Below are 14,869 nucleotides of genomic sequence, written 5' to 3' on the forward strand. Positions count from 1 at the left end.
CTAACATCATGTCCTCTCTCTATCTGAAACTGAATCTTTCTAAAACTGAGCTCCTTGTGTTCCCACCATCTACTAACCTCCCTAAACCTGATGTCTCCATCTCTGTGTGTGGCACTATCATAACTTCTAAGCAGCACGCCCGCTGTCTCGGGGTTATTTTTGACTCAGATCTTTCCTTTACTCCTCACATACAATCACTTTCACGCTCCTGTCATTTTCACCTCAAAAACATCTCCAGAATCCGCTCTTTTCTTACGGAGGAAACTGCCAAAACTCTCATTGTTGCTCTGATTCACTCTCGTCTTGACTACTGTAACTCATTACTAGTCGGTCTTCCCCTCACTAAACTCTCCCCTCTCCAATCTATCCTCAATGCAGCAGCCAGGCTCATCTTTATGACCAACCGCTACACCAACGCCTCTAATCTGTGCCAGTCACTGCACTGGTTGCCCATCCCCTTCCGAATAAAATTCAAACTTATTACTCTCACCCACAAAGCTCTCCACAGAGCTGCACCTCCTTACATCTCCTCCCTCATCTCTGTCTACCACCCTACTCGGGCTCTACGTTCTGCCAACGACCTTAGATTAAAATCCTCCATAATCCGAACCTCCCACTACCGTCTCCAGGAATTCTCTCGTGCTGCACCCGTCCTCTGGAATGTGCTACCCCAGACAATCAGATTAATTCCCAATATCCACAGTTTTAAACGTGCCCTGAAAACACATCTATTTAGACAGGCATATAACATTCCCTAATCTGACTCCTTTCCATGGCCCTCCATTTAGATTAGTCATCAGAATAAGATTCCCTCACACTACTTCTCTTCATGTCCGTCATACACGGATAGTGGCTGGTGACCGGCTCATGCAGCTTTATGTTACCACCGCATGTGTATAAAAATGGCCGGACTATTGTGCAGAACAAACACTGTTACACTTTGTGTCTCCCTTATGTCCTCATAGATTGTAAGCTCTTGCGAGCAGGGTCCTCAATCCCCAGGTTTGAATTGTAAATGAACTTTGTCACTATGTAATGTCTGATATTGTTTGTTTCATGTTCCCTCTAAATTGTAAAGTGCTGCGTAATATGTTGGCGCTATATAAATAAAGATTATTATTATTATTATTATTATCTCACGAAGAAGCTGGCGCAATGGGCCTAAAAGGGAATACGGACATTGTCCTCTTTCTACTGTAGACAGTTTTATTTTTTTTAATTTTTGTTTTTTCCTCCTTCCTTCCAAGAGCCACAACTTTTTTATTTTCTGTCAACATAGCTGTATGAGGGCCTTTTTTTGCAGGACGAGTTGTAGTTTTTGACGCCACTATTTAATGTTCAATATAATATACTGGGAATCTTGTACAAATTACTTTATAGGGTTGAATGGAAAAAATACAGCTATCCTTCATTGTTTCTTAGTTTTTGTTTTTACAGCGTTCACCGTGCAGTAAAAATGACATGTTCGCTTAATCCATCGCCCATAGACTCCCATGTTTAAAAACGTATACGTCACAGTCATCTAGTCAAAAAGCATAGACGTTTTTTGACATGGGAGTCTATGGGCGATGGATGGCAAGCGTTAGAGGCACCCATCGGCCATCCGTCACATATAGACTCCCATGTTAAAAAAACGTATACATTTAATGTATACTTTTTTTACTGGATGACTATGACGGATGCCTCTGATGGATGCCATCCAAAGGCGATTGTATTTAATTAGTATTGTGACAAAATATATAACTTAACGCAATGTATGTTTAATTCTATACTGTTTAATTTTTTTTCCCTATATTCTTTAAAGTACTTTTTACTTTTTTTAGTCCCACTAGGGGGCTTGAACCTGCTAGCATTGGATCGCTTGCACGATACACTGCAATACTTATGTATTGCACTGTATTGTACATTTAACGGTCTCCTATTAAGTCCTCCCTATGGCAGGGCTTAATAGGAATACCATGATGGCAGACCTGGAGGCCTTTATTCGATGGGGTGACAGAGGGGACCCCCCCCCTTTATCTAATAGCTTAGATTCCACAGTCACTATTGAGCACGGCATCTTGGCGGTATTACAGTGGTTACAGCGAGGTGTCGGTTGTAATATATAGCTGACACTCGCTTTGCATGGAGCGGGCTCCGCTACATACTGCCCGTCTCCCAACTATGATGTATATCTATGTCCATTTTTGAGAAGGGTAAAAATTGCTGACTCGCTGTAATTCATATATAAGCCGGAACCATTAGAGTGAGAACTGCTCTTACTTACGACTCTTCGTTCTGGCTTATAAAGGGTGGTCTTGAGTGGCACTCAGCGGTTCTTTTCTCCGTCTCTTTTCTCTTGAGTGGGAAACCCCACTATGACGTCCATAATAGCACATTTGGAAAGAGGTTGACTTGATGAGGCAAACCCTTTAAGACTGGGTTCACACCTGAAAATACGGCTCCAATACGTCGGCAAACATCTGCGAATTGCTTTCAATGGGTTTGCCGATGTTCTGTGCCGACGACCTGTAATTTTACGCGTCACTGTCAAAAGACGACGCGTAAAATGACTGCCTCGGCAAAGAAGTGCAGGACACTTCTTGGGGCGTAATTTGAGCCGTTTTTCATTGAATCCAATGAAGAACAGCTCCAAATGACATCCGTAAAAGACGCCCCGCAAAACGCGAGTACATGCAATTACGTCTGAAATGCAGGAGCTGTTTTCTCCTGAAAACAGCTCCGTAATTTCAGACATAATGGTCGTTATCGTGTGCACATACCCTTACAGAACATATACTAGAAAAGCAATATCCATGGGATCACCAAGAGTCAAAACCAAATTGACAGTCCTACAAATTACAACAATGCCGAAAAATAGTGCACAACACCTTTATCTTTTGTCTTTGTTTTTAATTGCTTTTACTATATTAATTTAATAAGCAACTCAGAATGCTGTGGAGACAAACATCGTAGTCGTAGTCACAATAAAAAGGACTTCTTCATACCACACAAGTCCAAACATAGAACATAAGGGGATCCGTAACAAATATCAAAATCATGAACCCGTCCTGAAGCTAGTTTGTACTGCCATTCCCTGCACGGGTAACGCCCCTGGCAGCATGGACTGTTACTGCTCTATGGGCTAACGACCATAATACAGCCTCTATTCATCTCAATAGGGCCATGCATACCATCGTATAAAAATGTGACGGTATAAAAGAGATTTTTTCTATGTGGAGTCTACATAAATAACCGTGGCAAGGTCCATCAGATGCTGAGTATTGGACTAAGTCTTCTTCTAGAAGTACTATGTTCTGGTCCAAATGTGGAACAGTGGCCCATAGCAACTAATCAGTTTGCAGCTTTGAAATTATTTGATTTTATCAATCAGATTTTTTGCCATGCGTTTTCATCGGAACCAGTTTTTATAAAGCCCCGCCCCCCCCCCCCCCCCCACGCCGCCAAAAAAAAAAAAAATTCTCCAATTTTGTACATGAGCCCTAAGCTGATACCAAGTGATACATCTCTACCCAGCTAAGCAATTTTCATCACAGAAAAGAACACATGAGCGCTCCCCAAGCACTATTGTATTCTTCGTATATTTTCATTTACAATATTTACTTATATATTATCCTATATTACCCCCTTGTTTCCTCCTCACTTTTAGTTCCTACAAATGATTTATGACGGAAATATTTACTAACTGTATAGAAGTTGGTGAGACAAAAACAGGGACAAACTCATGAGCGGTAAGAAGGGTGGTGACAGGCTTTCTTGAAGGTCTTTGAAGTGAATATGATTAATACTTATTGTGCAAACTGCATTTGTTTTATTTTGTTTATGCCAATAAGTGTGTGTAATGCTGGATCATCTGCAAAACTGTCATCCAAATCCTAATGATGATATAGTGATCTCAGAGGAGAGATATCGCTCACTGTTTACCTGAACTCTTAAAGGGAATGTGTCGCTAGAAATTTTTATTTTTTTTATCAGTTAAACAGTTAGTATTTAAGTGATTAAACATTGTTTTAATTTTTAAATTTTTTCACAAGTCAGGAAATATTATAAATTTGATACTAATTTATAACATTTCCATGTGCTGGTCATTAGAGGGAGCAATTCCCAAAATTGCAGCATTGCAATGTGGTAAAGCAACCTTATTTCTTTATGCTGCAAATTTGGTGTAGACACACTCGCTCTAGTGTCCTCACACAATCCCCCCTCCCTTATCCTGGCTAGTGCCAGGAGAAGGAGGTGGTTGAATCTTCTAATCCTCCTACACTGTGCATTCGCTCAGAAAATGGCAGCATACAGTGTAGGAGGATTAGATACAGTGGTAATCAGACAGTATAACACGAACATAATACACACATCACATACACAAACATAACTTACCTGCTCCTGCCGCCGCTGCTGCCTCCGATCCGACTCCTCGCGTCTTCACTGCATGGAACATATGTCCGGAAGCCGCGACTGGAAGTAGTCATCTTACTGTCCGGCCGCGGCTTCCGGTCCACATGAAAATGGCGCCGGATGTCGCTCTGCCAAAGACCTTCCTTTTGGACTGTGTGGGAGCGGTGCATGCGCCGTTTCCCCAAAGACGGAGTACACTATAGTGAATGGAACGGCTCCCGTTCGCATTCTCTATGGGGATGTATGTGCCGTATTCCATCTCTGTATGTGTCGTTAATCGACACATACAGAGATGAAAAAAAATGGCAGCCCCCCATAGAGAAGTAAAAGTAAGAAAAAATAAAAAAGTACAACACAAAAAAACACAAATAAATAAAATGTATTTTAATAACATACTAAAAACAAATTTATATTAAAAAAAAAATTTCCGCGACACCTTCCCTTTAACTGAACCAATCTTAGCAAGTGGTGACATATGGTTATATAGGGTCTGACCACTAGAACCCCCACAATTGCCAGAATAAAGGGGTAGTAGCGCCACTGCGGCTCCTTCAGAATTTTTCTCTGCCCCATTATTGCCCATTTCACTTATCTGTCCTCACTCACACGTTGAGGATGTGTAGGCCACAGACCCAGATGAAGGGTATCAGACAGTGGCCTGATAAATAATACCATACAGCGCCTTTTTCTGCTCTGTGGATATTCCACCATGTGTACTGACGCCAGGCTGCCCCTTAATGTCATCACGCTGGCTGGCGTCCGGTAATGAAGGTTGCAAATGGACAACTGTGCAGACCCAAAAACACAAAAGTACTGTAGCCTGGATGAAAAATAGTGGGCAGGGGGCTAAGGACGGCCTAACACCTTCCAATAAATAAAGGGGCATTGTCTTTTACTAGTAAAATATACTTAATTTGTCGTTCAAGATAAAAAAATTATGTGAAGATTTTAGATGGGAGATATCACTCATTGTTTACATCATCGCAATAATATATTGTGGATGCGCGCCTTGTTAAAGGAACAGTGTCCCGAAAATTATTTTTTTTACATCAGTTTGATTTTAGTGTTTTATTAAAACATTTTATATTTATTTGTGTGTTTGTGTTTTACTTTTTTTTATTTTTGAACTTTTTCTTCCCTATGGGGGCTGCCATTTTTTTTTCCATTTCTGTATGTGTCGATTAACGACACATACAGACATGGAATACGGCACATACAGTCCCATAGTGAATGCGAACGGGGCCCGTTCCATTAACTATGCTGTACGCCGTCTGTGTGGGAACGGCGCATGCGCCACTCCCACACAGTCCAAGTTAAACTGTGCGCCGTCCGGCGCCATTTTCCTGTAGACCGGAAGTCGCGGCCAGACAGTAGGATTACTACTTCCGGTCGCGGCTTCCGGACTTGTGCACTTGGAGCGGCAGTAGCAGACGGAGCGGACGGACCGGAGGGAGCGGCGGCGACTGGTGCAGGTAAGTTATTTCTATGTATGTTCGTGTTTTACTGTGTTTACTACTGTATGTAAACCTTCTACACTGTGTGTTAGCTCAAAAAATGGCGACACACAGTGTAGGAGGTTTGACCGTTCAATCCCCTCGTTTCTCCCGGCACTAGCCAGGATAAAGGAGGGGGTGATTCTGAGAGCTCACTAGAGCGAGTGAGTTTTCCCAAATTTTGCAGCATAAAGCAATGTGGTTGCTTTACCACATGCAATGCTGCAATTTTGGGAATTGCTCTATCTAGTGACCAGCACTGGGAAGTGTTATAAATTAGAATCTAATTTATAATATTTCCTGACTAGTGAAAACAAGTAAAAAATTAGAACAATGTTTAATCATTTTTACACTAACTGTTCAATTTTTAAAAAAAACTCGCAACACATTCCCTTTAAGCTAACTAATATTTAACTTGTTGGTTCAAGGACTGCAGTATGGCACGTAAGGCACAAGTACTGTCCAATGATATGGTAAAGAAAACTTTGGGTATATATAAAGGTTTACAATATAACTGCTATATGTTTTTATTTATTTTACAGTTCCTTTTATTACCCTTCTTTTATGTTTCAGCAGGAAGCTTCATAGTTATTATAGCTGAAATAAGACAGATGTCCATCAAGTTCAACTTAGGTAAAGGGGGCGGCTGATTGGTGCAGCCAGAGGTGAGACCTGTAAGTGGAGTGTGGTGGAGTGGGTGTGGGGGGGGGGGTTGCTTGTGATGTTGCAAAGAGTGCCAATGCTAATTATTTCTATGCCAAATAAAAACAAATAAAACAATGAAAATATTCCACATGTACCAAATATTAATGGGACCCCGAAATAAATATTTATTGCATGTTTTTCAACATTCTAGACATTTTTTAGACTTTGCCTTTGCTCTCCTAATTAATTATATAATGATGTACAGTGTGTTGTGCCCTACTGTGCACTGATAAAAATGCCAAGCAGTAACTAGAAAAAGAGTTCCATAAAGAACCCAGATAGGGCCATACTGTGCCAAGATAAACATCAGACTATAGCATCCAGATAAATAATGCCCATATAAATATAGTGTGCTCGAATGAAACGAGCCATACGGTACCCAGATAAATTGTGACATACACTGCCGTGATTAAAAGAGCCATTCAGTGATTTAATAAATACTGGCATACATTGCCCAGATATATACTACTATTAAGTGTCCCGATAAACAGTGCTATACACTGCACATACTAATAGTGTAATTTCATACCCCTAGGCCCCATAAAGAGCTAAACAGTGCTCCAAAAGTGCCCATTAAACTTACCTGTCCTCGCTCCCACATCGGGGATGTGTGTTATCAGTAGCCTGATAAATACTGCCATACCGTGTACTGCACCACATAGTAGCTTTTTATGGTACACAGGCCACAGGCTAAAAGATTCTTGCCGGCTGCATGAAAAATGGCGTGCAGGGAGCCAAGCACTCCCTACGATCAGCCAATCAATAAAACAGCCAGCTGTGGCTGCTATATGTTCCCTATACTTCATTTGCAAAGCTGACATCCAAATCAAAGGGATTACATATACTTTTCTTTCCCTTTTCATATTTTGAGGCGGAAGAAATTTACTATCTAGACTTAACTTCACCCAAAAACAGGATTAAATCTTGAAGAAAGCAGAAATTAAACAAAGCGGTATATTCTTCTTTTGTCCAGTTCCCAAAAATTTGACAAAAGCGCCATAACACCGCCATGTAAACCAGGCTTTACAGTAACATTTTGGATGGAGACGAGCGCTTTAATTATATCTACTGTATACAAGTTATGATATATTCACAATAGTGGCCCTAGTTCATGAACATTGTAAGAAATAGAACAATACACAATGGTCATAAACATGTGTCTTATGGCATTAATGCAATCATTTGTGTGACCCAATGACACAGTGACAACGGGCGGGACATTTCGGGAAAAACTGGTTTTCGTGAGCGACAACATCTGACTGAATGCATAATGCAAATAATAAAGGAAATATGCGTCAGACACTGATGAATCTGCTTCTGTTAAAGCCATTGAAGTGTGGTTCACCTTTGGTAACATAATATTTAGATCTGCCACCAGAAATAACTAGGTCCGATACAGCCAAATGGCCATGACCCTTGTACTCAATTACTACTTCCCATCTTCTGTCGTGGACCGCATTGTGTATTTTTGTTGGATGTCCTGAGTATTAATATAATTTTTCTCCAGCATAAAGTTTACCAGCCTTCACATTGCCCCATGGACGTTTCAATCTGTGGGGCTGACATCAAATATTTGGTGGGTCACTGGGGAAGTGGGAAATCGAAGACTGTTTGGGGCTTGTGCAGTTTCAGTTACATGAGCAAATTTCTCCAATTTTACACAATTACCTATTAAATAGAGACTGGGCAGCAGAAGAGAGCAGAAAGGCGAGGGCGGGCTCCTTTTTGGACTGGGCCCTTGACAGTAGTAGAAGTTTTCTTCCCACCAGCGTGTCAACAAGTACAGGACCCACTATGGCATCTTACAGTATATCTGCTGCTGCAAAGACTGAGTACAGGTTACTGTAAACTTCAACCTGTATCCTTCAGAAGGATGTGCATTGCAATAGACAAAAGTTTGTGTTCCCAAAAGCCCTGCAAGGTTGTTATCAGACGGCTTCTGTAAGTGATTGCCGTCATTTCCTTTAAGGGGTTTTCACTTATGCAATTGCCTAACACATTAAAGGGGTGTATGGTATGTACACCTGAGCAAAAATGTTATTAAAAAGGAACGCTGAAATAGGTCTTAATTGAAAATCTTCTAGCGTTTTGTGCCTACAGCTTCTATGTGTCTACATGGTAACACACTACAAACAGACCTTGTGCAGTCAAATCTCCGCTCATACTGCCTTAAATATGTTCTGCCGAAAGTAGTTTAACAAAAAGTAGGGGATGGATGGAAGAGCGTATGACTGCGAGGTAAGAGTAAACAGTGCCCAGATAACTAGTTCACACAGTACCCAGATAAACCGTGCAGTACAGTTCCCATATAAATGATGTCTTTATGTGCTTATATTCCATCACACAGTGCCATACAAGACCTCTGAAGTGTCTGTTAAACGTACCTATCCTTACTTCTACATTGCAACCAAATCTGTAGGCTATTTGTCTCTTCTACCCTATGAATTGTCCAGTTTGTCCAACATGGTAGGATTATAAGTTGGACTTGATGGATCTTGGTGTCTTTTTTTTAACCCTTTTTAATTATGTGACTATGTATGCAGGAAAACCCCTAAATGCAATAGAGTCTTACATCCACCGTGTAATAAAGCAGCCTTGGCCGAGTTCACTATAAGGGTATGTTCACACACAAACTCCAAAACGTCTGAAAATTTCAAGGGAAAACAGCTCCTGATTTTCAGACGTTTTCTAAGCCACATTTTTCGCTGCGTTTTTTACGGCCATTTTTGGAGCTTTTTTCATTAGAGTCAATGAAAAACAGCTCCAAAAACGTCCCAAGAAGTGTCCTGCACTTCTTTTTTGCAGCCGTTTTTTTACGCAGCGGTTTTTCAAAACGGCCGCTTAAAAATAACAGCCCATCGGAACAGAACGCCGTTTTTCTCATTGAAATCAATGGGCAGATGTTTGGAGGCGTACTGCTTCCGATTTTTCGGCCGTTTTTCAGGTGTTTACGGCCCCGAAAATAGGCCGTGTGAACATACCCTAATGCTGTCAGTGCGGAAAGGGAACCAGATCTGGATTTGGCCAACATCAGTTCTGCAATTCAGCTGTGAATTTAAAACCTGATTGAGAGAATTAGGTGAATGACATCCCTGGGGGTAAGGTGGCTCAGTAACACACTTCGCAATGACTATATCAGTAATATATTAGTAGTAGTATGCTTGGTATTAGTTTAAAATGTCAACTAATACAACATGAGTAGTACTGATTGTTTAGTAATATCTGCATCTAGCTACCTTCATCTGCCATCATGTCCACCACAGGTAACTAATCTAATAAGGGAATATTGATCATTTTTGCATTGTTGGTCACCCTACTCTTTTATACTATGGTACAATGGGGAGGAGAATCCTAGATTATCCCTATCTGATGTGCTTATATAATAGTGACTGTGGCCTAAATCCTGTTTGGTGTGACCTGTATTCTCCTGGGACCGTTTTTACTTATGTTTTTTAATTGTTTTTGTAGGGGGGTAATTTTGTCCTCAGAGGGGACAACGACTAATAAAGTATACACTACCGTTCAAAAGTTTGGGGTCACCCAGACAATTTAGTGTTTTCCATGAAAACTCACACTTATATTTATCTAATGAGTTGCAAAATGACTAGAAAATATAGTCAAGACATTGACAAGGTTAGAAATAATGATTTTTATTTGAAATAATAATTTTCTCCTTCAAACTTTGCTTTCGTCAAAGAATGCTCCATTTGCAGCAATTACAGCATTGCAGACCTTTGGCATTCTAGCTGTTAATTTGCTGCGGTAATCGGGAGAAATTTCACCCCATGCTTCCAGAAGCCCCGCCCACAAGTTGGATTGGCTTAATGGACATTTCTTGCGTACCATACGGTCAAGCTGCTCCCACAACAGCTCTATGGGGTTGAGATCTGGTGACTGCGCTGGCCACTCCATTACAGATAGAATACCAGCTGCCTGCTTCTTCCCTAAATAGTTCTTGCATAATTTGGAGGTGTGCTTTGGGTCATTGTCCTGTTGTAGGATGAAATTGGCTCCAATCAAGCGCTGTCCACAGGGGTATGGCATGGCGTTGCAAAATGGAGTGATAGCCTTCCTTATTCAAAATCCCTTTTACCTTGTACAAATCTCCCACTTTACCAGCACCAAAGCAACCCCAGACCGTCACATTACCTCCACCATGCTTGACAGATGGCGTCAGGCACTCTTCCAGCATCTTTTCAGTTGTTCTGCGTCTCACAAATGTTCTTATGTGTGATCCAAACACCTCAAACTTCGATTCGTCTGTCCATAACACTTTTTTCCAATCTTCCTCTGTCCAATGTCTGTGTGCTTTTGCCCATATTAATCTTTTTCCTTTTATTAGCCAGTCTCAGATATGGCTTTTTCTTTGCCACTCTGCCCTGAAGGCCAGCATCCCGGAGTCGCCTCTTCACTGTAGACGTTGACACTGGTGTTTTGCGGGTACTATTTAATGAAGCTGCCAGTTGAGGACCTGTGAGGCGTCTATTTCTCAAACTAGAGACTCTAATGTACTTGTCTTGTTGCTCAGTTGTGCAGCGGGGCCTCCCACTTCTCTTTCTACTCTGGTTAGAGCCTGTGTGTGCTGTCCTCTGAAGGGAGTATTACACACTGTTGTAGTTAATCTTCAGTTTCTTGGCAATTTCTCGCATGGAATAGCCTTCATTTCTAAGAACAAGAATAGACTGTCGAGTTTCACATGAAAGCTCTCTTTTCTAGCCATTTTGAGAGTTTAATCGAACCCACAAATGTAATGCTCCAGATTCTCAACTAGCTCAAAGGAAGGTCAGTTTTATAGCTCCTCTAAACATCAAAACTGTTTACAGCGGTGCTAACATAATTGCACAAGGGTTTTCAAGTGTTTTATAATCATCCATTAGCCTTCTAACACAGTTAGCAAACACAATGTACCATTAGAACACTGGAGTGATGGTTGCTGGAAATGGGCCTCTATACACCTATGAAGATATTGCATTAAAAACCAGACGTTTGCAGCTAGAATAGTCATTTAGCACATTAACAATGTATAGAGTGTATTTCTGATTAATTTAATGTTATCTTCATTGAAAACTGTGCTTTTCTTGCAAAAATAAGGAAATTTCTAAGTGACCCTAAACTTTTGAACGGTAGTGTACATATATATATATATATATATATATATTTTTTTTTTTTTTATTTATTTATTTTTATTTTTTTTATTATTGATTAGTTTATTAGACTATTTTGGTTTTGTTTAGTAATATCTCCTACCAATTATTACATGTAATATGTAAAGCATTGTTTTAATATTTTACTTGTTCACTTAACGATTGGACATTAGAGAGTAACTAAACTTCAAAAAACTTCTGACATGTCATTGCTCGGTGGGGGGGTCCGAGCACTGAGACCCCCACTGATCGCTAAAACGAAGCGGCAGAAGTACTCCGGGGAGCACTGTGCCACTTAGTTTCTGATTGTCTATCCTCGGAAAAGCTGAGCTGTTTGTGAACGAACTCAAAGCCGATGAGGCACCAAGCGGGTCAGCGCTCACCTGAGCACTTCTGCCGCTTCGTTTTAGTGATCGATGGGGGGGCTCAGTGCTCGGAAGACCACCGAGCGAAAACTTCTGACATGTCAAACGTTTTATGAAAGTTTAGTCACCCTTTAAGAGAATATTATTAAATGAGTCCTGGACAATAAGATGTACGTACATACCATAGGAATGTTTAGAGGTTAAAGAACGTCACTGACTCAAGAATCAATCAGCCAATGATGACCATGAGGCTCGGCATGGAGCAAGACAAGTCTGCATCTAGCTACAGCTAAAGATGGAGACACTATACACTGTTTAGTAGAAGTATTATATAGCGTTGGACAGGCTATGTTCACACGGGTCGGATTTCACTCGGATTCTGCACTGAAATCCATTTGATATCCACCTCCCATTGATTGCAATGGGAAATCCATATCTTTACAATATGGCTAATCCACGCACGGATCTGCTGCGCATCAAACGGCAAATCTGCTGCAAAAATCCAAGATCATCGTCAGATTTCTGCCACGGATTCTGCAGTAAATACGCTCAGACTTGCCACAGGCAAATATAGCCACATTGTTACAGTAAGATCAGGAGAGCACCTGAACTTGGCAGAAACATCAGATATTGCAACTCCACCCGTCTATTGCATATCAACCGTAAAGATTAAAAATAAGATAAGACGTATAATTGCAAGCAGTGTGTCACAATTTAGCAATGATTTTTTACAATTTCCGAGGACAATATAACTACCAATACAGCCACATGTCTCCCTGGGCACATGGCCAATGGTTGGCGTAAACAGAAGTTCTGGAGCTACAATGAGTATAAAGTGAAGAAAAACAGTCCAGTGCTTTACATAAGAATTTATGAGAAAAGTAACTGTGCCAGAGGTTGAGAAATATTTTGCATGGAGAGCACAGTAGGAATACATCTTATCAGGAATCAATTTCCTAGTATTAGGGCTTATTTAGACGAACGTGTAATACGTCCCTGCAACGCGCGTGATTTTCACGCGCCTTCCACGGACCTATGTTAGTCTATGGGGCCGTGCAGACTGTCCGTGAGTTTCATGCAGCGCGTGTCCGCTGCGTAAAACTCACGACATGTCCCATATTTGTGCGTTGTTCGCGCATCACGCACCCATTGAAGTCAATGGGTGCGTGAAATCACGCGCAGCACACGGAAGCACTTCCGTGTGACGCGCGTGATTCGAGCAACAGCAGTAAAAAGTATGAATGGAAACAGAAAAGTACCACGTGCTTTTCTGTTTACAAACATACAAAAAGAGTGTCATAATGATGGCGGCTGAGCGAAAATCACGCAGCCACGCATCATATGGTGATGACACACGGAGCTGTTAAGTAACTTTTGTGCGCGCAAAACGCAGCGTTTTTTGCGCACGCAAAACGCACACGCTCGTGTAAATCCGGCCATAATGTTTTTTTTGTTTTTTTTTTGTATGTTTTAAATTGTCTTTAGTCATGGATTTAATAAAGATATTTACTTTTGTATTTCCTTTTTGTATTACCTGCTCTTGTGAGCTGTGCTTTTCTTTTACTTTAAAAGATGTTTTAAGTAACAGAGCGACCATTCAGGGATGCCCACCCAATTTCTGTAACAATATTCATGCTATAAGGCGGGTTAGATTTCAGCCTGTCTGATCCTACAGTATCGTGTTTCATGAGATAAGAAGCACCAAAGGTGTCATGATTTTTGGGTATGTGGACCCACTAGGCTGCACCGCCGTAGCGGGGTAGCAGCTGGCCAATCAACGGTGTACCAAGTCAATATAGAGTCTGTGCACAAGGGTACCTGTAATAGTCCAGACAGTAGCAACAGCTAGGCACAGATGGGACCTTGGCGGCAGGTGATGCAAAACGTTGCAGATGACACCAGACGTGGTGTAAGTCAGCAGGCATAGTAGACAACACAACACGACTCCAACACTAGAGATGGCACAGGAACAAATATAGCATGGGATACAGGATACAGGTAGCAGGGCACAGGAACACAGGGAACAGGATACAACTAAGGGACCATTTGCAAGACTAACAGAGGAATACAAACAATGCTCAGGCAAGGAGTAAAAGGGCAGAGCCCTTCTTATAGTCCAGGGTGATCATGGGCTAATTAGTGATGTTTTACATGTGTGCATACTGGCCCTTTAAGGCTGGGCGCGAACGTGCGCATGCACCCTACGGGACACAGCAGAGTGGAGCGGAACTGAGCGCTGGTGTCTCCTGGGGAGGAGATGCAGACCAGTACTCACAAGTCCATGGCTGCAGTCATCGAGGGGTGAGTAATCCCAACGGTCCACGGCCATGGATGTTACAGTAGGTGTCAGACGATCACTTATCCCCATTTGCCTATAGAACTACTATCCCGTTCAGCCAAGCCAAATGGATAGATAAGATAGAGGAAGCTGTTGTCCTAACCATGGGCAGCTTCAGGCCCTGTTCGGACCGGATGGTAGTGATGAGGGAGAGTTAGTTGTGGCTTATACCATAGTTATTGGGAATTAGTGACTTCCTTAGAGGTGTTGTCTAGTTAATAAAAAAAAATTGATACACCCTATAGGTCAGTTCACACGTAGCGTAAATACTGCAGATTTTCTGGATCTTGTTGTGGAAAATCTATGGCATAATACAGTAGCAGCAGAGTGGATGAGATTCGAACAAATCTCATCCACACGTTGCGTAAATTATAAGCGGAAAAAGAAATTGACATGCAGAATTTTATTCCACAGCATGTCAATTGTATT

Source organism: Rhinoderma darwinii, chromosome 4 (genome assembly GCF_050947455.1).
Source record: "Rhinoderma darwinii isolate aRhiDar2 chromosome 4, aRhiDar2.hap1, whole genome shotgun sequence".
NCBI classification, from domain to species: Eukaryota; Metazoa; Chordata; class Amphibia; order Anura; family Rhinodermatidae; genus Rhinoderma; species Rhinoderma darwinii.